Here is a 23,562-nt window from a genome sequence, read left to right on the forward strand (position 1 = left end):
TCTTCGCTCTTGGTTGGTACTCGAGTGAGATCGATTAAAAAGTATTTTTTGGCCCCATTATCTAAAGGCCCTGATCAATTAACGACGAGGTAACGACCCTAGTTTAACAAGGCAAACTCCCCTAGTGAGTGTCCTAATTGCGGTTATTTGGTACTCGAATATCACTTTTGAACATTGGTAATAATCAAGCCAGGATACACCTCTATCCAGGGGGGAAACTGTACAGGACAGGCTTCAAATCCTTTGGGGAAGCACTTTACGACCCTCTTCCCTCCAACTTGGCATGCATTTCAAAGACATAACATTGTGCTGGAAATGACCTCTCAAAGGAAGGAAGCATTGCCGGACAACGAAAGACGCAGGTCCAAAGAAATCTCCACTTTACCTTAAATCAAGGCTCTCAAATTAAGTGTGGCTGGAACAGTAAGGAACCATTGTAATGTAAGAGTTGAGGGTACGACCCACGCTACACTGACAATAAGAAGTTCATTGAGTTCTTGAGTGACTTCCCTTGCTCGAATGACATTGCAAAGACACGAATGGTTCTCGTGAACTCGGACTCTCATGGAGGGAACGAGGAAGGAAGACACATGGATCAATGGGACGCTGTTACTCGGATGGAACCAACGTATGAAGCAACTGTCGGAGAGCGCAAAAACCAGCTCGAACGAACGAGGAACGACCTTCTTTTCGAGGGGAACGGGGAACGGAAGCTTGGGAACCGGTCCAGAGTGAGTGGGACAAAAACGGAACAAGAATAACAAAAACAGAAAGATCGGGGTGGAACACCGGAGCTGAGGAAGACGGGAAGAAAAATAAGGGGATTTGCCTGCCTCAGACAGACAGAGATAACCCAAAGGTTGAAGTGAGTGTCCAGCTTAGCTCCAGTGCCCTTGTTCCAAAGTGGATGTGGATTCCAAATCGAAAGTGACTTGTTTGTGGTGAGACAATCCCAATGGCTTGTGAAGTGTTTTTAGTGGGCTTTTCGAATCAGATACTGGCACAACACTACGTATCAACTGACTGACTGTCTGACTTGGCGAGTGAATGAGTGCGGCTTTGGCCGACCGACTTCTCATTACTGTTCCAGGAGAAATTGAAAGCGATTGAAACGGTCTTCAGAAAGATGAAAGAGTGCGGTACAGAACTAGAAATCTTTCAAACCAACGAGAAGTAGAGGTAAGATTGGAAACTTAAAGCTTTGCTTGCAATTGGCAAGTCTGCAATCTAATTTAGTTTTGAAAGTCATTTTCGCCAATGAAGGCCACAGCGTTACCCCGGTTTCACTCTTAGTAATGAACTCAAGTGTCTATGGAGTTAGCTTTGTTCAAAGCAGGAGTATATAATTGATGAAATATTTGAAGCATCGATTTAAAAAACAACTTTCTGAATTGGATCAGCGCCCTTTTTCAACAAGCATCCTCTTTACCCAAAGAGTACTGTAATACGTCCTTCTTAAAACAAAATAAGTTTTCATATTGCAAGCAAACGAGCGTGAAAAGAAATGAACAAGTACATCCAGGATCTTTGTCAGATTTAAGAGATGTTTTGAAGTTGATGGGGATTGTTTCAAGGTGTCCTGGTTCCATGCCTTGAGGATGCTGGGGTGAAAAGTGACAAATGATGTTCCATTTCCCCATAAATTTCATTTCTGGTAAGTGACAAAAGAGAGAAAGGCTGTGTATGTTTTACGTTCACCGTGTGTCTGTACAGGATAAACACACTACCACTACGTGCGTTCACCACCACTGACACCACCATCACCACGTGGTGAGGCCGCCGGTTGGTGGTCGTTGATGCTCTGGGTGGGCAAAGAGGCGTTCAAATGAGTTTGAGCCTTTTCTATTTTGGCCTTCATTCTTTCCGCTCAATCTGGTCCTTTGTTGGTCCGTTCTGCTTCACTCTCCCCTCCTCTGACAAAGAAGGCCGTGAAAAGGCCACAATGAAGCCCATCCCTTAAACACACCACACATATACAACAGTAGCACATGGACCTGAATTGGCGTGCTACTGAGATTGTGGAACGCTTGGGAGTGCCAGCAACACCAACAATGTCTTACTACAGGAGGTGGTTTCACGTAAGCACACGCTAAACACTAAACTCTTTTGACTGCTCCCATCAATGTTCGAGCTTCAAAGTGAGCCCCGTTACCAATGTTCACACCACCATTGCATGATTATCACACCCCTGAAGCGTCGATCTGAACACTGCTCATGCCAGACGACTTGCATTATTGTACATAAGGAGTCAATTGAACTTGTTCGTGGGTTGCAGAACATGACTGCTTGCTCGCTATTGAGGCCTCATGGCATGTTCCAACGGATTTTTGGACCAACTCCCCGATCATGAAGGACTTGATTTGATGAACAAACTAGTTCAAACGAGTATGAAAATGAAGCTCCAGCAGGAAATCGTGGCTAGTGTAACATAGAAATGTCATTCGACTAAGGAAATCAATGAATTAATCGAAGAGGCACAGGAATGAGGAAACGAACAAAAAAAGGGCAGGAGATATTGCTCATTGACCTGGCAGAATAGGGACGAGAGAAGGCTACGAATATGAAGGAAGCGAATGGGATTGTAGAAACAAGGGGGGAGAGAACCACAGATCAAGTCAACCAGTGGTTCTGGTACACATGGAATTACAATTGATGGCTTAAGCCTACACCAACTCAAGTATTTACTTTTGCAACGGACATGGAACAAGTTAGGCGGCCTTCACGAAAGGCCCACATTCATGTTTCTGTGTTCTGAGGATTGACTTTGGTGCCACACTAACTCAAACAAGACCCCTCTTCTACATACTTCAACATTTCCGAGGATATACTGTACGTGCGGTATACCTTACTAAGCTCATTCGTATACTTGATGTACAAAGTGGATCCTGAAAGACTCCATGCTCCACTTGATGCACTTGCACATGCATCGATCCACGCACCCACCGACCCGAGTCCCAAGGGAATGCAAAAACTAGTCGTCACCAGTAATCTCATTAACGTCTTTTGGACACGACACTCGGTAGATAGAGCTGTCGTCATAAAGAGCAGTTTGAGAAATGAGTTTCTTGGCTTGTTATGAAAGACACGAGTTGAAGAGCTCGACAAGTATGTTACAAATAGACGAGAGGGGACACGCTAGGGGATTGACACAGATAACAAATGGCAATCCATGGCGATGGGGGGGGGACTTTTTATTGCGGATCATCAGTTGAACTTTCTTCAGGAACGTTGGAGCGTTTTCGGTTGGAGATAGACATTTCGATGTAGGGTTTCCCTTGAGACCGGAATGAGACAATTTTCGAGACAGACGTGCAACAATTTTCCAAGTGTAGGCTATGAAAATTGATCAGATGGTTGGTGTTCCATGGCCCCTCGTTAATAAAGTCGAGCTCTAGTGTCTCGTTTCCCAATTTCTGTGCCCAAACTCCAAGGCTGCTCTTTTCTTTTGGCATTAACTCTTGTTGTGTTGGGTTCCAAGCCTACGTTTTCTTGGGTTTGAAGGTGGAACTAGATACGTTCGCGAGCTGGAATGGAAAACAAACACTTGTCCAAATTTTGCTCACAATTTAGACCCCCATATCAATTCTTTTCTTTAATCGCAATACGTCCATTGTCTGCCTTGTGTACAGTGGAGTATCAGGTTTCAGAGCAAGACTTGTTGAAGATGTTTTCAACGTCTCCCTAATGTACAAAGTACTCTGGAAATGGTAAGAACTATTTACCTAGGATTGTGAGTACTTGTTTGTCACTCCCCCCTTGAATTGACGTGTTCCAAATGGAAGTGGAACGTGTTGGCAAACATTACCACATCCATTAGCAAAGGCGATTTCAATCCACTTGTTCCCCTTATTGCACCGTTTCTACGAAAATATGATGGCACCAGAGCGAGGTAAAAAAGGCTCTCCAATTGGAAAGGGACTTAGAAGATAAAGGACAATAGAGAGGAACAAGATGCGATGATTTCGGGCTTCGGGCCCCTAAAAAGCTCCAATCCTTCCCATCAGTTCAAGTGGTTTCCAGTTCATCCAATGGAGTGAGGTCCATATGAGCACAAACTGTTAGCTCGACAACGATATAACAGGCTAGTCCAGAACAACATGATACCGTGCACATGTGGGCCCCTGTAATTGAAAGCCATACCTTTACTTGTAATTGAGTTGCCCTACTCAGCTTCTCCTTCCTCTTTCTTCTCCCTCATTCTCCTATCTCTCCTTGTCCTCGTTTTTAGAATCTAAACACTGACAAGAATTTATACCCAACCATTTTAGTGCAACAAGACAACCACTCCGTTTAGGTAACCTCTGCACTTTTGAGAGGTCATTGAATCATTTGACATTTAGGCTTACTCCAAAGTTCGCTCAAATTTGCTCGACCGTAATACAGAAGGAAACATCCCTTAAGATGAAGTAAATTCCACGCAGTGCATGTGGTATTTTGGCAATATGGGAGACATAGCAAAGATGAATGTCGGCTTCTCAAGAGCATGCGTCTTTAAAGGGAAACATCACAAAAACGCAAACAGACAAGTTTGTCCCATTATTCTTGCTGCATGCAACGCTCCTTTGGGAGGACGGTCGACTTCAGCCTTTTGCTGTTTATCGTACACGTACGTGCACATGTCCTCAAAAGCCTTGATGCGCGACAAACGTACCCACATATTGTGCACTGCGAATTGGGCCTAATTCTCTCTGCACTTGAAGTTGCTTCCCAGTATGCACTCTTGTCATCAATAGTAATAGAGCAATCAATATCATCATTATTATCATCATTGCCTGCTTGCCCCGCCATTTCCAGTGAACCAACAACCTAGTGGATCCTCGCCCCCAAAATGGGTCACAAATTGGTGGCAGAGGTCTGGTCTGCTTGGATAACAGTGGTGAAATATAGCAAACATTTAGGAGAATCATTGATCACTGGCTTGTTAGTCGACATGGTTGGGAGTGTCAAGAAGCTTCCACAGAGTTGTGCTCTCAATGAAGGACGTACATAATGGTGTGAGCGCATTATTCACTGAAGGTACTTTGAAGGTGACCTGCAGTATTGAAAAGAACGTTAAAGTGACGGCAGGAAGATCGTGGGAGCTGTTTGAGAGCATTTGAAGGTCAATGAAAGCGTCTATTTACTCCAAACACAATCCCTCGAGGGTTGTCTGAAACCTCTTCATTATCATCAAATCAAGTCATCGAGTTCTACTTAAATAAATACTACACCCAATTTGTATCAGATCAAGACAAAAACAGGGAGTATTTACAAAAATATGTTTGTCCATAAAATCACAGGCAAGTTTTTGTTGGCCATCTCTATTCGGTGAAGTATTTGACAAGCTCAACTATTTTGCTGGCTTTATTGGCCAATATCGTAGTTATAGTATTTTCAACCTTTTTTTTTTCATCAATCCATTGGTTACGAAATAAGTGACCCCGAGCAAACTAAATGAAAAAGGTTCCTATAACCCTGACAGAGCAGTAGTGTCGACTATGACAGAACAAATGAGCATTAGATATCAGCGTGTAAGAGACAAAGCACGTCCATGGCTTTTTATAAGTCTGGATGAAGAGCAAGGACACATTTTAATGGTTGCTTTTGCTTTAGGGGATTTCTTTTCAGGTTCTAAACAACGTACTACTTGATCTCCAACAAAGTGCGACTTATGAATTTGTTTCACCCATTACGTACGTAGCTTTCAGGTGTAGTTGCTTGAACTAGATCTTGCCTTCAGCATACTGGAAACTTAGCAGGTCATTTCCGAGAAAGGCTTATTTTGCAACAAGCACAAGCTAAATTAATATTGTCATTTTGTATTCTTTTTCAACACAATTCCTCTTTCCAAAGAGGTGCCTTGAGGGCAAGAGACAGAGAGACAGAAACAGACACAAAGGAGTCTTCAATTTTTCTAGCTTTCCAGCTTCCACGAAACACATCAAGAAGAACCGGCTAATGCCATTCTCCAGTCTGAGAATTCATTTCATGCACATTGTCCTTCAATCTCGGCTGGCTTATCTGAACAATGGCAAAGCGACTTTTGAAGGACAGAGAAGGTGCCTGAGGAGAGGTAATCACACCAATGACGCTAAATATTCTTTGAAGAGTAAGGATCATTTGTCACGAAACTCGTCCCTGGCTCACATGAGACACAAGAGAGAGAGAAAGAGGGAGAAAATGGGAGACGAAGGTGTTGGTTCCAGCAGCAAAAATAATGGACTTGGTCGTTGTTTCTCCCGATACTAACTATCAAGCTATTCGTGCGAGAAGGCAGGATCTAGAAGGCAGAAGTCAGGACATTCCTGCTGGCACAGTTATTAGAGTCGAAGGTTGGAAGACTCCCTTTCATGGAACCCAATCAAAGCCAGAGAGCAAGGAGATAATTGAGACGATATTTTGGATAAAGGCCAAATGACACGAGATTCGACCCTCAGACCGAGTTCATGAGCACCGTGGAGAGAGGGCGTATGACCTTTTTTTTTATGTTCCAATAGGTGCCAAGGTGAGCGTCGCAGACTTGTCCTAATTGTCCTGCTCATGATCCTCACTTAAAGAGAGATGGAACTAGGTACTAGACCCGTCGCCAGCTCAAGACACGTCGTCTCTTTGTCCTTCGAATGTGTTGTAGTTAGTCGTGGGTGGTTGGTGGTTGGTCGGGGCCATATTAGTTGGTAGTGGTGAGTCGGATGGATGGATGCCCGTGGGAAATGAAGTGGAATCCTTTGTTGGCTCTCTCACAGATATATTCCTCCTGTCACGGGCCAAAACAGGTTAAATGCCCTTTCAAGGCTGGCCACATATTTCCTGTGGACAAACAACCGAGCCTAATATCGGTCTCGACTAAATGGGCCTTGAACTTCCTCCTCAAATGGGAAATGAGTCTGGAGAGCTAGCCAGTGCTATACTACTAGCCGGGAGGAACTTATAAATGCTCTCCCATGTAAGCCTCAGACCATCAATTACAGACCTAGAATATACTTTCACACCCTGCCAATGTGGGTGGATGGAGGGAACAGAAATTACAAACCAGGAACGTTCGGAACAACATTGAGCCATTAGTTAGGCAAGTTCAAGATAGTGGGGAAGATCCGGATACGAAGAGCAAAATTCTACTACCCTCTCCAACTGACAACTTGAGAAGCATCATTGAATGGACTAGATGACTGATGCTAGCGGATGAATAATATTAAATGCACCACCCTCCTTGTGTGAAGTGGCTTGTGGGTTGAGGGTGCCTTTCATTATGAACAGATGCCCTTTTTCGGGACTTCAGGTCTTTTCCATCAACGGGGGAGAGGGAGGATGGATTCCAAACGGGGGATGAGAGGGTGGGCCAGGCGAGGGGTGAATGGGTGGATGGGTGGGTGGATGTCCCATTTGTTCGTTCCCTTCATCTTCAGGCGGCGAGGAGGTGCCACTCTCCAACTTGGGATTACCCATTGTGACATCCACCAAAGAAAACGCGGGTGCTCAATCACCCTTGCCTTCGCTTCAGTGTTCCAAAATTCTTAATTTCCTGTTCGCCAATTACGTTCCTCATGAGTTTGACTCAGCCCGAGCAAAAACGAGAAAACAGCAACATCAAACAGCATTGTCAAAGCAGCGCCCAAACTTGGACCATTTGGGGATTGTCGTTGAAATGATACAGAAGCAATCGATGACTTTTGAGACAGTTAGTAGAGGAGAAACAGACGCTTCATTGTTGAAGCAACCAATGCAGCACAGGGGTTGGCCGACACGGGTTGGATGCTTCGCCGGCACCCGAAGCAAAATTGACGGACAAATGGTAATGGTAGTGAGTTCAAGATTTATTCTCACAGAGGTGTAGCAAACTACAATATCGTGGATTTTCTAATGTTCATATGTTCATGGATGTGGTTGACAATCGTTAGGATTGGGTGTTTCATGAAAGAATATATTCGTTCATCAACCCGTTGCTCACCTTTGGTTGCCAGACCATTGAACGCTTAATCTTATTTTCAAAGACCCATGTTGAAAAAGTGCCAAACAACTAAATGTCTTTTGAAGTATGGTTTTCGTTCCATCTCCCACCACGGATTAGTTACTCAATTTGTGGCCTGTTCCTCGATCTTTACTTGATCTTTCCTCTAGATTAAATCAGTCGCTGAAAAAAGCCCTTGTCCAGGAAATCTGGACTGCTTGGCAAGTGAGATCTGCCACTTGAAGAACCCCAAAGCCCGTTCCGTAGATAAGGCATAAAGCTCGGAAATGTATCTTTCTTTAACATTCGGAATTACTGTACGTAAAACAGACGGGCTCTAGAAGATTGGTTTCGCCATCAGACGTTCCTAAGCTTGTTGGTTTCCCTTACGTTAAGTAACCTCCAAGTTCTTTCAAGTAGTTTTCTTGAAGGCCGCAAAACTGCGGATAGTAATCAAATGCAACCCATTGGTTTGTTTATCTAACGAAGATATATTAGACGTAGATCCTCTTAGAAATAAAAGAACCCAAGTTGTGTACAACCCAAGCCCTTAATTCCGTTTTTATGGGTGATTTGCCATTCATCTTAGTCTCGAGGGCGGATAGTACAGAAATCGTGATCAGAATTCCTCGTAGTGAAACCTCTGAAGCTCGAAAAATGGACATTTTTGCGGATGGAGAAGAAATGCAATGGAAAAGTGGTGCATAATTGTCCCACTTGCCACTCAGACCTGAAAGACAGTGCACATCTGAATGGGTACTTGAACAAAGAGAATCCTGAGTAAAAATTCAAAATTTGCCAAGGTATCTAAATACCTTCAACAAATATTAGTAAATTTATGCAAGGAAGGCTCTTTTACTCTCCTGTGCCACATCAATGGAAAGCGATGGGTACGACAACCGCTTTTACTCGGGAAGATGCAAGCACGCTCTTTGGAGGACGAAGTTGTATCATTGATATGCCATTTAGCGGATCGCAAACATAATGATTACTTACATACGGGTGGATCCATAACTTACTCTCTTGAGGCGAGGGGAAACTTGGCTTAGTAATGATTGAGCAACGTATCCACATCTCTTTGCACGAGGTCATGGATCAATAACTAGGTTTGGCGTTAGTGATCTTGGTCGAAGTGCATTTGGATCAGATGGAGCATCAGACATGCTAGCCAGTCTAACTGGCAAGCAGGTCTTTAATATAGAAATGGACGGGAGTTTGCATCCGCCAAAGAAGGTGGCTCACTCGGGTCATTTCTCTTCATAAGCGGTCCATGGTTGTGTGATTGGACCACGGGTCCCAGGTTTCCCACAGTTTTGCAACCAAGATAATCATGATGTCATTGATATAACGAGGAGTAGGGTCAATCGTGGGCCAAAATAAAGGGGAGGGTTTTCACAAGATCAGAGATGTGGAATCCGGGAATGAATTAGTCGTTCTCCTTGGGGTTTTTCTTCCTTCAGAAGAAAAAGAATGGGAGGAAGATGAAAGAAGCGAGGAGGAAAAGTGCATCCTTTGAATGGAGGTTTAAGATGAAAAATCTCCTATTCAGTTCAAAAATGGGTCTTTGGCCAAGCTCAATATTAGATTCGCTCATTGATCTTCCTAATACAAACTGGATTCTAGGAGGTATGATATTGCCGAAAGCCTATGCGCTCAAGTCCCATTTCTCACACCATTTCTTAGAGATGATAACAATAGGGCAGATTAGCCAAACGTACACGGTCAGGAAACTGGGACTTTGGATTAAATGATTCCTCGGACTAGGGTTGAATTCCATTTCTATTAATTGCACTTTATAAAGGGATGCATTTGCTCATTTCTTACGATTTGGCATTTCATAAGAACGGTCAAAAATGGAAGCAAATAAATGTACTTATGAGTATTCTTAACGCAAGTTTTCTGTTTATAATCTTGGCGGGGCTATTTTTGATACCCATGGTTCGTATAAGTAGGCAAGGATTAAAGCTATGCATAATTTTCGTTTTTTGTTACATGAGGATAGAACAAAGAACTTGGTATCCAAAATATGAAGAGGGACACCTGGAAGGTGTTGAGGACAAGAAAGTTCCAAAATGATAGTAAAAAAAAATTAACAAATGTAGAGACAGTCTAGATTTAAAGATACGTTTTACTGTGTAGATAGCCAACGTAAAACGCAGCTATTTTACAGGCAAAATTGCATGCAAGTGGTGTTATTCACACTTTATGAGACGGAGAAGTTAATGAAGGCATCAAATGCACTTTTGACCACAAAACAAAGGGGAAAAGTTGAGTACATTTCCCAAGACTAAAAGAAGAAAATATTTTGCTCACATTTTCAGGCTTGTTTCGGCCGACAAATTCACAGATTGAGCAAACATAACCATCAACCCTTTTAGACGTGACCCATCACCGCTTAACTTCATTAAAATAAATATATAAAAAGAGCAATTCCGAGTAACGGGGTTCAGATAGATAAGTAGGAAACCAGTGTTGCAGTGCTTGATCACCGCTGCGTTTTTAGGTCAGAAAGTGGAACGAAACCTGACCCTGAAAAAAACAAATGGGGATCAAACTCGACAATACTAGTTTGAAAATTTGCATGCAGATTGATCGCATCGATACAAAAGCAGCGTTGTTACTTTATGCCCATTGGACCGAGGGGTATTGTTTCAAACAGTGCTACCACTCTTTTTTTTACTTGTTCAGGACCTGTGCCATCACTGATTGTCTGTCACATCAGGGATAGGACACAAATATCAAGGACACTTGAACCAATGTCCATGATATCATGCCATTGTTCTCAGGCTCTTGACCAAAGGCATTAAAGTAGAATTTTGACCGCGGGCCTCTGTAAAGCAGGGATTTCAGTTTGATTTCTATCGTTAGTGCCGTGTCATTGTCACCGAATCAATCGAACAATGCGTGACAGCCAATAAATTGTCTTTAGAAAGAAATCACCCACCTTGCTTCTTGCTTGCTTTCTCGTGACTCGTAACTGTTGAGTAAAAGAAGCATTGACAAGGTCTTGCGTTTGAGTTGAAGTAGTTGGAATTAGGCACGACAAGTTTAAGTGAGGCAACCCTGGGTGAAACTCGATATTTGACTGGACTACACTGACATACATGTTTGTTCATTCACATTTAAGCAACAGTTCTTATACCCTAAGTTGAAAGCAATGATGCGGTTGACATGATCAGGTTGTTCACTGACGAATTGCGCCTGTCAGAACCCATTTGATGACAAATTCACTTGAAGCCCTATCATAACCGCATAATTGGTCTGTAGTCGCACCATAGAGGAAGCCACTCCTAGAGAGTGCGATGAGAGCTAGCCTGGCGGACTAGTTTTCACAGCGAATGAATGTCAGCTGACCGGCTGCTAGGGTATAGTTTCTGATTGTAGAGGCGCTGCTTTCCATCAGCTAGAGTTGCCTTGTCCACTGTTTACCGATTCAGCTACAGTAAAAAACCACAACAAACTCGATTTTTACTCTCATGTTCGGACATTTAGGCAAACGCAGGTAACAGCAAACAAACTTGCCTGCCAATGCCAATGATGCAAAATTGGCGTTTCAAACTGGTTTTAACGAAGCTGAACTTTCCTCATATAGCAATGTGAAAGAAGGGTCAGCCTCTCAAAAACTTGTTTGAAATCCGAAACTTGCATCACTGACACTGGTACCAGCAAGCAAACGAACCTGCCAGAGCTTGCTTAAACGTCCCCATTGCATTTCTTCTATGGTCGCACCCTTCAAATAACTGGTTTTGCCCTACTACAAGGAAGAACAAAAACCCAGGGTTCAGTAGCATAAACAACAACCAATCCGATAAGAAATTGACTAATTCTTAGTCACGCTGTCCAAGCCATACAGATTTAATCGACACAAACTTCAGTAATTATGACATAGACCATCTCATTCTTCACTTTTGGTGGACCCACATGATAGATGTGACAATTCAGAATAGTTCAAGTTCTAAATCAATCAAAGTGACAGGTGATGAAGATGTGCGAGTTTTCCGGTTCAAACTCGGCGGTCATGAAACTCATTGCTCTGGCCTTACTTTTTTGGGACAGAATTAGAGTTTCACCACGATATTTCCATGGAAGACGGAAACACAGGAAATATCATGTTAAGTTTTGGAGAGTTAACAAATAGACAAATTACTATCTTTCATTTCATAGAAGTGAGGGTTAACATTCGTTGTTGCGGTTAGAAAACGCCCGGGCGAAAACCAAACCTAATCAAAAAAAAGCACAAATTTTAAAATTCATATGAATGTTCCTCTGGTTTTGATTGGTAATCACCAATGTTCGCCCAATAAAAGCCTCGGCGCTTCTACTCCGTCTCTATACTGAAGAGAGAAAGAACATCTGAAATTGCACTTTTAAACTTCGTCTTGGTGTGATTCAATTTGTTAAATAACGTACTTGACTTTTGAGGTCGGTTATGCTAGGGTGTGAGCTTCGCATAGGAAGCACATCCAATTTCAATGTCCTTATCAAATTTGGTTGGTTACTCCACGGGTTCATTTTGCTTTTGGCATTATCAATGCGCTTTGTTGAGAAAAGTTGTCTAAAGCTTAAAAAGATTGGTAATCTGGGACACGTTTGGACTGGGCTCAACGAAATGGTTAAACTTGTCTGTGTTTGATACATTTAAATCCATATTGATTTAGATTACATTGAGTCAGAAACAGTTTTTAATCCAAAAAATGTCAGAATACGAATAAAAGTTTGTAATGAAGTGTCTTTGCCTCAATGAAAATTAATTGGAATTGCATTGTACATTTGATCGAAATGGGAACAACGATGAATAGAAAGGGAAATGAATTACTTGCAATTGATTGGTTTGGAGGTTGACACCGAGGCAATATTTTGACGCAGAAAGTTGGAAAGGATAATCAAATAACCCTACACATAATTAGCTATTTGTGCCAGCCAAATCATGGGTCCTTGAGTGTCAAGTAAATAAGATAGGTGTTCTAATGGTAACTTTCTTCAATTTGCAACCACTTGCCTCCTTTCGTGTGTTGTTCTCTGAAACTTAAGAAATATCCCAATCTCCACGGTATCAATCTCCAACTTGTGGACCATCCCCAAAACGCCCAATCTTCCAACTCAAAAGCATCCACGTAACATTATCCTTACACATCCAGCTCGGCTCTCAACATGTGTATTACGAGACTATCTCGTTGAAATCTGTGGAAATAGTTTTCTCATTAGAGTACCCGAGCTTTCAACTCGGTCGAAAAGGACCCTCATAGACAGTGCGCACCATTGAACGTACTCGTCTATCTACATATCTCATCCTAAGTTGATTACGAACGGCTGTCTTTTCGCTTGGATTCTGAATAGCCCAAATTGAAACGAATCCAGGGTAGTAATGAGGGTGGTTGGGGATGAGTATTTTGGGTCTCCGGACTGCACAACTCCCAGGAATTGGGAGAGAGATGGCATGGCGAGACAGCCTCGCAGATGACAGTCTCGCTCCCCTTTACTCCAGAAACGAAAAGGCGATGGCGCTTGTCTCCCTGGAAGTAATTTTTTTGCCCTCCTCACTTTTCCCTCAATCGAGCACCAACAATATGTTTTTGCTCCCTCCGTGTCTCATTCAAAAAGTTTTTTCATCAGAAATACGAGCTAGTCTGCGTAAAGAAGACGACGAAGCAAAGCAGAAGAAGCAGCATTACTAAGATTGGAGCAATAGTGGTAACGGTGGTAGTGGTGATGGTGGTGGAAGTCGCAATCTCTTGGCCCCCTTTCCAACCACTTTGTTTAGCCCTCAAAGAAGAAAAGATGACGGGAGTTCAACCCTCTTGGATTTTTATGATTTGCCGCTTTCTTCCTTTCTGACAGTTGATTTTGCCTCAAACTCCAACCTTCAACGAATTCCCCTCGCAAACTTTTTTGGGGGGTTATCTGCGTACGCTCATGAAAGGGTTGCTTCCACGTTCCACTGGGATTTTGGGAACATGCCAAGACGTATTGCACAGACACTTTAATAGGTAAACGAGGTGGACTAGTTCGGCTGGCGCTTGGTTCAACTGTCGGGTCCTAGCAGGGATCAGCATTGAATAGATCGAAAGAGTGGACGAAGCCATTTGCCAGCTTACCACCAGCCAACCAACCTCCTCCTGCTTTTCTGTACTATGCTCTTCTCCTTGGATCTCCTCCCTCGTATCATGATCATCATCTTTGACTTGTTTTGAAAGTGCTTGCTTTGCATCTTTGCTCTTATCAGAAGGGTGGGAAATGACGCCCATAGATGTACCAACTTTTACAGCTTGATCTTCTTGATTGATACCCTGTTCCCATCCAATGCTGGGCCACTGAATATGTCTGGATGAGGTGAACCAAGTCGTCTTAAGTCTGTGGCGGAAGAAAATCATAATCTGGAGACAACTTTCCGAGGCTGAAAATTCTCCCCTCAATTGTGTTGAATGGAGGTTCGGCTATCACTTGGCACATAAAATCATCCCTCCCACCGCTTTTTACGAAGGGATTGAGTTGGATGTGCTCTCACACGCACATATTCACATGATGATAATGCTGATGCCATACTTGGATATCTCCCAAAAAAAGGATTATAGCTTGATCCTTCCGCTAAACGGATGTGCTATCCAAGTGTGTGATGGCCTCTTCAGCTTTCAAACATATGAAATCTACAACCCAGCTGACAAATTCTAGAAATGTCGCAATATTGTTCCAAGTTATTCTTCTCAAGCAGGCAGGGCTTTAGGCCACCAAAGGTCAGTGCACCCTACTGTACTGAAGCCAGGGGTCGTGATCATCAAGTAATTGATCATGATGAATTGGTCATAGGAGACAGCATGGTCGGTGAACCCATGAATAACCAATAAAGCATTTGAAAGTGTCTCTACAGTAACCTCCAAGCATTCCTTTTGCCATTTGGCTCAAAACTGCCCTTGGGCCTTAAACTAGCCACCGAGAAAAATGCTGGACATGCAGTTTTCTCACACAGGGTTGCACTGATCCAAATGCAGACGGTGGCTGACTTTGTATTACTCTTCGAGGCAATGACCCTCAAAAAGTAAGATAACCATCTTTGGATTTGAAACCCTTGGCCTGGGAATCCACCGTAATATCCATCTAAGAGATTCCCATCTAGGCGGACGGACCTGTGGAACAACCTTGGGACGTGAAGAATATTTCTATGGACAAGGGAGAAATAGTAGCGACATGATGGGCTTCCTCTGGGCCTTTTTTCAGGACACATTGGTGATATATTATGTACCACTGCATGTATTATATCTTGCTCATGAGTTACGAAGAGGAACTCGTTGTTCCGAGGAGAAATTGTACGTAATAGGCAAGCACTCTGGGAACGAAGTCATTGATTTTCCCAGTCATGGAGAGGTTCCCATGAAAATGAACGAGTACAAAAGTATTGAACGAGGACCCATACTCCTTTCAGTGAAGCTTTGGTTTTGCCGCCCCTCTGTGACATCGGAGTAAAATGCAAAATACCCAAAACGATGGATGAGCACGGGCAGGCATCAAATACCAATCCCAACCCGGATATAAAATTGAAATGGTTCAAATCAAGCATGAATTTAACTACCCCCAAATCGTTTGAAAAGGGGGAGATTTGAATGATTTCAAATGGTTTACATTAAATCAAATGCGATGCGTTCAATTGATGACTTGGGAGGGGTAGCAATCGTTTTAGAGGTCTTAAATCTTCTTGGAAGGGGGAAGATGTGCCAAAATTGGTTTTCAAGCTTGGGACCTTAATTTCCTGGAGAACTCTTGGAGCACTCACTTCAAACATGGCTCAGTCAATAGTATACCGGTAATGTACGTAAGCTAGGCCCAGATTTCTTTCACCCTTGTTCTGGGTGAATGAGGTTCGGAGAAACTTATCACCCTGACGGGGTCAACTTTTTACCAGTCATAATTACCCTTAACAAAAGGGTCGAAAGAACATGAGAAACGTAAGGAAGAACGTCCATCTTCTCCAAGAGATTTTTATGGGCCAAGCGTTACACTTTTTGGTCACCGTCTTGGATGCCAACAATTACGCTCTGTCCATTTCTCTTCATATCTGGCGAGCCCCTTTGAGCTGACTTCATGGCCAAGCAGCCAGCCAGTCAGCCAGTCCTCCATTGTTACTTCCTGAGGGCGAGAAAACAACCCCAATTTCTTGGCTTGGCCTTCTTCTCCCCTCAAGCAGACATTTTTCCAAGCTGAGGTTAGATTATAGTCGAAGAATACGATCCAAAGGCCAAGAAGCCACAATAGTTAGCATGGTCTGAGGGTAAAGAGCGCTCAAGAATATGTTGCGAGTATTTGGTGTGAAAGAGAACTTCGCTCCAAGAGTTGGCCTGTTTAAAATTGAGACTGGCTAGACCAGGCACAAAAACCTGAGTGGTGGATGTGGGACCGAAAGGGAAAAGAACCCGACAGGAAGTGGCAAATCGGTTGTTAATACCTCCTCCTCGGTTCTGAATTTGCCAAAGAGACACTTGAATCCCTCCCGCTCTAGAAGGTGAGTTGAGAAAATCCCAGACTAACCACGACCACTCACGCTCGAACCTAGGAGCGAACGATGGAACATGAACATGGTTCACAATGCTGCTGTGCCTGTGGTTGGGACAAAATCCCATTCACATATATTTTCGGCCTTCAAGACCGGCTTGGCCAAGTTCCACCTACTCGAACTGGTCGGGAACCCATCACCCTTGGGAGGTCTGGTTTCGGCTTTGTCTCGACACGTATAGGGTGCTACATGTAGCGAAATACGGCTCGAGGAAGCGGAAGCGAAAGAGAGAGAGAGAGAGAGAGAGAGAGAGAGAGAGAGAGAGAGAGAGAGAGAGAGAGAGAGAGAGAGAACAGTTTAAGATAAGCCTTCTTCTCTTGTCTTCAAGTAGCGCCGAGAGGAGTGCACATCGAAAATGGATCTTTTTTGGAACCAAAACACTCTGGCTTGCCAAGCCCAGAAAGTGGAAGTCCACACGCACGAGAATGGCAATATTACAGACGGATTGGCTGGCTGGTGGACTGGTTAGTGCTTGTTAGCCATCAGTGTCTTTTCCTCTTTTTGGGGAAATGGGCAAAGTGTTCCAAGGGGTGGCATAGGTTGAGTTGAGGGTGGAACTGGCGTGGGAGAAGGAATCCTGATTATTGAGGAGGAGGAAAAGGAGGGGAATTCTTTGCGAGATGAGGATGATGATGATGACATAGTGAGACAGAGTAGGGTTTGTTCTGAATACTTATGACTCTGACGAGCGATATCGATCACAGTTTACGCTCTAGGATCGTTTCACTGGCCTATCATCCGAACTCGCCATCGGTTTTAACACACGTTCATTCGGCGGACATGACGCACAATGCCCTGGCCATGAAACCAACCCGGAACCAAAGTGAGGAAAAAAGAGAATGTATCCTTCCCCTGACCTTGCAGTCTTTGCCCTTAGGGAAGTCCTCATTGTGCCTAGCTTTATTGTCAGCACAGATCAATCAATCTTGCGACTATCTGTTCTCGCTACCAAGTTACTCTATTGGTAGGGCACCTTCATCCCGAAGGAGTCAGTTGTGGCAAGTGTCAGTCTTGATAGGCTTGGGCAAGTCGGGGCTGCTTTGAGCTTCAAATAACTGCACTATGATAAAAATCATAATAAATAACTAGGATCACTCTACAACGCCATCCCACGAAGACAAAATGTCCTAAATGTCCCGTATCGCCAGATTCAAATTCCAATTGAGAACCAACTTCCCTTGGTGGTCTCAGACTAAATCTAGCCTCAAGAAAATTATTACGGTCGAGGACACTCAAAAATGGGGATTTTCGTCTAAATTCAATTTCAAGTCAAAGATGGAAGGAATTTCCTTCAAGGAATGACTTGCTTTCCAACAACTTTGCTTTTGCAAAGAAGGTGGATTTATGTGTAAGTCCTAATTAGCATTCAAGCGCAAATCCGTTATCCACGGTACTCTTCCATGACAACTTGCTACATGTAATGAGGCTTTGGGCCTTCAAATAAGGCGACAAGCGCAAGGTAAGCAATAAACATCGGAAAAAGGTCGACGGAAGCGTCTATCTTCTTTTTTTCCTTGGTGTGTTTTTCTTCCGGCCTGAAGGCCCAGAAGAAGATTAATCTTGCATGAAAAGCTAATACACGAGTGATAAGGCCTCTACCTGATAATGGATTACCTCCCAAATCCCAAATCTCGAGGGTTGACAGGGAATTCATCGATGATGTAACCCACTAGCCTAGGTGTTGGTTGTTTTCGGCCATTTTACGGCCTTGCCTTGCCAATGAGACGATGATGGTGGTTATGGCTTTGGAGGTCACTGCAGAGGTTGATCCGGATCATCAAGGTCGTTGTTCCATCGGTCATGAATATTGAATAACAACACTTGGCACCAACACCCTAATCACTTGTCAACCAACTTATCGGCCAGGGCCCGGCTTAAAAGAGCTAAAAAAAATCCATGAATCAAGGGTCTCATTTCTCATACTGGACACATGTCCCAATCAATTGTATCCTACCTTCAGTGTAAGGTTGAGTTCTGAACCCAGTTTACGAACGGTTAGGGCTAGAGCTGCACTTTTTTGCTTTGTCGTCGAAGTGTTTTCTGAGCCATTGCAGATGCTCATTCATATTCAAGGCCAAGTTCAGACTGGTCAGGAGATGGTGGCCACACTTAAGTGGGATCAAATTGGATCTTTGAGCCCTAGAGATCGACCCGGATAAGAATGAAAAAGAACACATACAATTATTGACCGAATACACCGCTTTGTCATCGTTATGCGCGTGCTACAATTTTGATGGCACCGGGTGGATCTGAGAACGTGTGGAAAAGAATGGAATTTCGTATTCAGAGAGGTGCTCGACCTTGGCCAAAAAACTTTTGCAATATTCTCATGGATCAGAGTTTTTTCGGCAGCTAGATCAACACCCGCTCATAAGTTTATGGAACCCAGTTGCGAGATCCCTCTTCTGGAACTTGGGACTCTCCTCCGTCAAAATGTATGCGTCTACATAAGGGCAGAAAATTTGCCACCTATCCTAAATGCAAGCTGGTCTATCATTTCGAGGGTCTCAGATTCTTTTGGATCCGTTATGACGATAGCACCTTCAGCACATTGAATGCGATTTTTCTCTTTCATTCGAAAAGGTCCTAACCTTTCAAGAATTTATGCTCTTTCTCGTTGAAAGTGGGTAAAAGCAGGCAAACCATGGAATCTCTATCGGCGCCCAAACGAGTAGGATCACATATGCCCACCCCATGAAAAGAGTTCTCAGGCATATTTGTTCTCCCCAGTTATTTCCAACATTAAAGTAATTCACTGACCCTTTTGTGAATCACCCTGACGAAAACGTGCATTCTGAGAGTTAAAATTGGCGCACTCCACCTGCACTCGAGGTCCCGAAGTTTCTGGCCTCTCAAACAAATAGGACTTCCGGCGTCAGTACAGAGCCACGTGGACCAACTCTTAAATTTCACTGAGGTGAACTAGAGGACCAAGTGTCGACGGGGGGGGGGAGGCTGTACCGTACATCCGCCTTGCAAATATGGGTCAGCAAGAAATAAGAAATTTCTCACTGTTTGGTGTGTACATGACCACCCACCATGGTGCGTTCACCACAACACGGATCCTCAGATTGGTCCAATCTCTGGTCCTCCCAAATTGGAACAATCTTGACACTATTCTCACTGCTCTTACGGTCAGCAACCAATGTGAGGGCATGATTAAACCTAGAGCGATTTTTGACCCTAATTGCTGTTTGTGGTGGTTAAGAATAGTTAAGAAGTGCACCAAGACGAAAGCGTTCTATTTCAAGAATTCATGATGTGAACAAAGAGAAAGTCCGAAAGGCTATGATTATCGCACGCTCCGGGAGAAATCATATTGAGGGCAGAACACATGAAATGCTTTGCAAACCTAAAATGCTTTAAAACACTTTTTGATGAGACGGGGTCCTGTGATTATGATTGAATATAGGAGCACCCTAAACATGAAAAAAGAAAATATCCTTTTGAAACTGCGGTTAATTATTATGCTCATGTTGATGTCATTGAAATAATTGCTCTTAAAATGATTTTTATCCGTTGGTTTTTAGTGGGTACTCGCACGGATTGAATATGACGAAGTAAAATTCACACTTCAAATGCGACAAATTGCACTTGGAAACACGTTGAATCGGAATAAAGATATATCTGCTATGGAAACACAAAATGTCTTCCTCAGGCCTGACGTGCTTGTTAGAGAATTAGCTCCACTTCAAGCAAATTATCTCATCAAAAAGTTGGAAACAGATAATGGCTGACAGTCTTCTTGGGCACACAAAAGGAGCCGTTGTTCTCCACTTGTTCTGTCTTGTCATCGACACAATCTACGCGTGTGGATGTGCTCAAAAACTCTGGAATTTTTGCACATTACCTCAACTTTTCCTCCTTCCTTTACCGAATGGAACATAATTGTGAGTGAATTTGGAACATGGAAAAGTTGGGGCTCTTCCGCCTTCTTCTTTCGTTTTCCTTCCTCGTGGGACGAAACTTTGTTCGGAAAAGTGATTTAAAATATTCGAAGTGCAACTCATTGGGATTCAAGGTTAAACTTTCCATCACTAAGCCAGCCGGGTTCGAGTTAAGGGGATAAGTGGGAGCCCATTTTCAAAAGTTATGTGCGTAGTTGAGAGTTCCATGAGTTTTCCGGGAACACCCAAGCTTAACTAGCACCTCTCTGTTCGCGTTGGTCGAGCAATCTTGCATGTTCCAATCAATAATCTTCAGGACGTCCATTCACTCCATTGTAGTGCATGTCCAATGTGAAACTCATTCACCCGATCCTTCTGTCTCTTCTGAGGGTCCAAAACTTGGCCCAATTTCATTGGAAATGCGGTGCACACAACAATCTTCAAATGCTGGAAATCCCCTTTCACAATTCCCACCACAGGTTCGCGGCTGTGTTGGGGAGCTCCCAATGAATTATGGGCTTTTTCGGGCCATGTTGTACTATAAATATATTTGTCTCAATACGATTCGATTGTCAACTATAAATATTGCTATAAAACGGGCCCACCTTTCTGCCCTCGAACATCTTATTGAGGCTTGTAAGAACGAAATTCGGATAAAACACTCACCTGTTGCGGAAGCGCCTACGCCTAACATTCAAAAATATGCATACCATTTTGAATATAAAAAAGGAGTCACTAGCTAGCATGTTCTACTACAGTTTCAATTTGGCTCCGAATCAATCATCTAATATGTGCCACTCCTTTGGAAAAAACTGGTCACAAAATCATTTCAATTTCAGGCAATTTAGGTAAGCATCTCACGTACGAGATCATATCTGACAATTTTAAACGCAAATTTTAGGCCTTGGCATTCCACAAAAAGATGATGAAGGACAGAACAGTCACTGAAGATGACCGCTTAATTGAAGTCAGTTTGAGAGAACGTGGGATTTCTGCATAGGAGACAATGAGATATCTTAACATGATCTAAATCAAAACTCAGATGCGTTGGACATGTTCTATTTTTTTCAAGAGTCTCGTAACCGTCCCAAATCTCAAAAGATGCTTTGTTGTTGACAAGGAATTTAGATTCTACTCTACATTGTCTTGATCCACTGAGCCCATTGTCATTGTCAACAAGCAAAAGTTCCGAGACAAAACGAATTTCAAAGTCACGGCAAGTTTCACTTCAGGCTCTGAAGAATCCTAAGGACACACAGATGGGACCGACCAAGCTAGTTTGCCAAGTTCAGAGAAGGACGCCCATTTGTCCAAGAAGTCGGTTTTAGGTTGGGGACTTTTGAAGACGAGGTTTAATAGATTAAGCGAAATAGATTGTCGTCAGGGCCTCCTGGTTCCTGTGACACGTTATATGAATTGATAGAAACCATTGCGAAAAAGAGTAGGTGACGTGATTCAATCATTGAGCATAAAACAAAGCAGGGTAAAAACGGCTGTGTTGTGTTTATTACTGCAACTGAATAGGTCACCATGGAACTGTGCTCTTGCAGCTGATTGAGGGCAGCGCCTCTACAATTGGAAGCCATACCCTATCACCAATTCAACTGTCACCCATTTGCTCAAAAAGCAGGTCTGTCTGGCTTTCTCAAGTTGCACTCTCTAGGCTTTGCTTCCCTTGTGATTCATGTTCTAAGAGTGTAAAGGTTATTTCACACTACCGGCTTGTTCGCGCAAACAGTTTTTGGATATTGAAACATGATAGTAATGCGTTGTCAAAACTGCACAAAAAATGACATTTGCTTGAAATTTGTACAGTAGCTCTTGTGATGACTGAAAATTTAGTTAGGTCACAATCTGCGTTTTTAATGGTCTTTGTTTTCCTCCGCAACATTTACGACGACCAAATCTAAAGTCGGGGCGCCAAATTTGGTGTTTTCCCACAGTTCCTTCACTTCACAAACGTGATACTGGGTTGATTTTCCATATGATACGTCCTTAGAGCTAAGGGTTACGAATACTTGCGTATTACTTATTTTGAAAGGAATGATCTAATTTTGACTTTAAAGTTCGTGTTGATGTTTTGAAGAAAAACAGATTAAAGATTGATTGTTTCATTAATTTCAGGAATATGAATGAAAATGCAACAGTTTCAATGTTGAATTTTAAGATCAATCAAGAGCTGGAATTTCTTTGTGAACACGATCATCAAAGATTAGATGAAGTGTTCCTGATTTATATTTACTCTAATCTGAGAGTGGTCAGCAACGAGACAAAGACATTGTAACAAAACTCGAAAGGGTTTACCAAACGCAAATGGTTTTATTTTTTATGTATTGCATCTAAACTCTAGTAGAGATAACTGCCTCAATTTGAGGCTTGAGAGAGAACGTCGAAATTGATTGAAGGGAAGTGGGGAAGGAAAGAAAGCGTTGAACTTCTGACGAATCGAACTCAGAAAGTCAAGGTAGAAGGAGTATTGGGGGCTTCTGGAGTTCCTCAGGGTTCCATCCTTGGGCCTCGACTATTTATCCTGTTCATATCTCCTCTACAAACATTACCCCTTATATCGTCCATCTTGTCGTGCGTTGATGATACAAGTTAGTTTTTTGGTAAAAATTGTGGTAACACTCAAGACCTACAAAACGATTTTTCTTTTTCAACTGATCTGTCTCAATGGAGGCCTTAATTCTACCCTGGATTAAATCCAACTTTCTTTGAGGGCTAGCCACAACTACTGGATTCAAAGTGCTCTGGAGCCTTTTTGCTAATTTGCAACTCCTTTCAAACAATTGCTTCCTAAACTTCGGAATTTTAGACTGTGCCCCGCCTTGCGCAACACATTCAGAGATTGCTAGAGTGGAACAGACGACCTCAAAAACTAGAGTCATTTTGTCTAAGGCTACATCTATGGACGATTCGATTTAGATCAGGTTTATGATTGTGTGGCTGGAAAAAACATGAAGCTGAACGGTGAAAAGTTTAAAGCCATGACGTTTGATCCCAAGAGCATCGAACAACCGACCTAATTAGATAATTGTAAAAAACCAATAGAGATGGTCGCCTCGGTCAAAGATCTGGGAATAGTTGTTGCGAATGATGGAAAGTTCGAGGAACATATTCAATCACGGAACCTCTATCTTTCCTTCCTTTTGCCGGGTCGTATCATTCGACGATTCACCTCCGCAACTTGAAGGAAAATTGCCAAAAAG

The 23,562-nt window shown here is 43.0% G+C and overlaps 1 protein-coding gene across 1 annotated transcript in view; it reads left to right on the plus strand.

Moving 5' to 3' along the window:
• Positions 1-807: 807 nt before the first annotated feature.
• LOC131888555 (band 7 protein AGAP004871-like) overlaps positions 808-23,562 on the plus strand; it is an 87,404-nt gene continuing 64,649 nt past the window's right edge. Inside the window, exon 1 of the mRNA XM_059237434.1 lies at positions 808-1,179. The gene's annotated coding sequence lies outside the window, so the exon portion shown is untranslated. The remainder of the gene's footprint in view (positions 1,180-23,562) is intronic.

Source organism: Tigriopus californicus, chromosome 10, assembly GCF_007210705.1.
Source record: "Tigriopus californicus strain San Diego chromosome 10, Tcal_SD_v2.1, whole genome shotgun sequence".
In the NCBI taxonomy this organism is placed as follows: Eukaryota; Metazoa; Arthropoda; class Copepoda; order Harpacticoida; family Harpacticidae; genus Tigriopus; species Tigriopus californicus.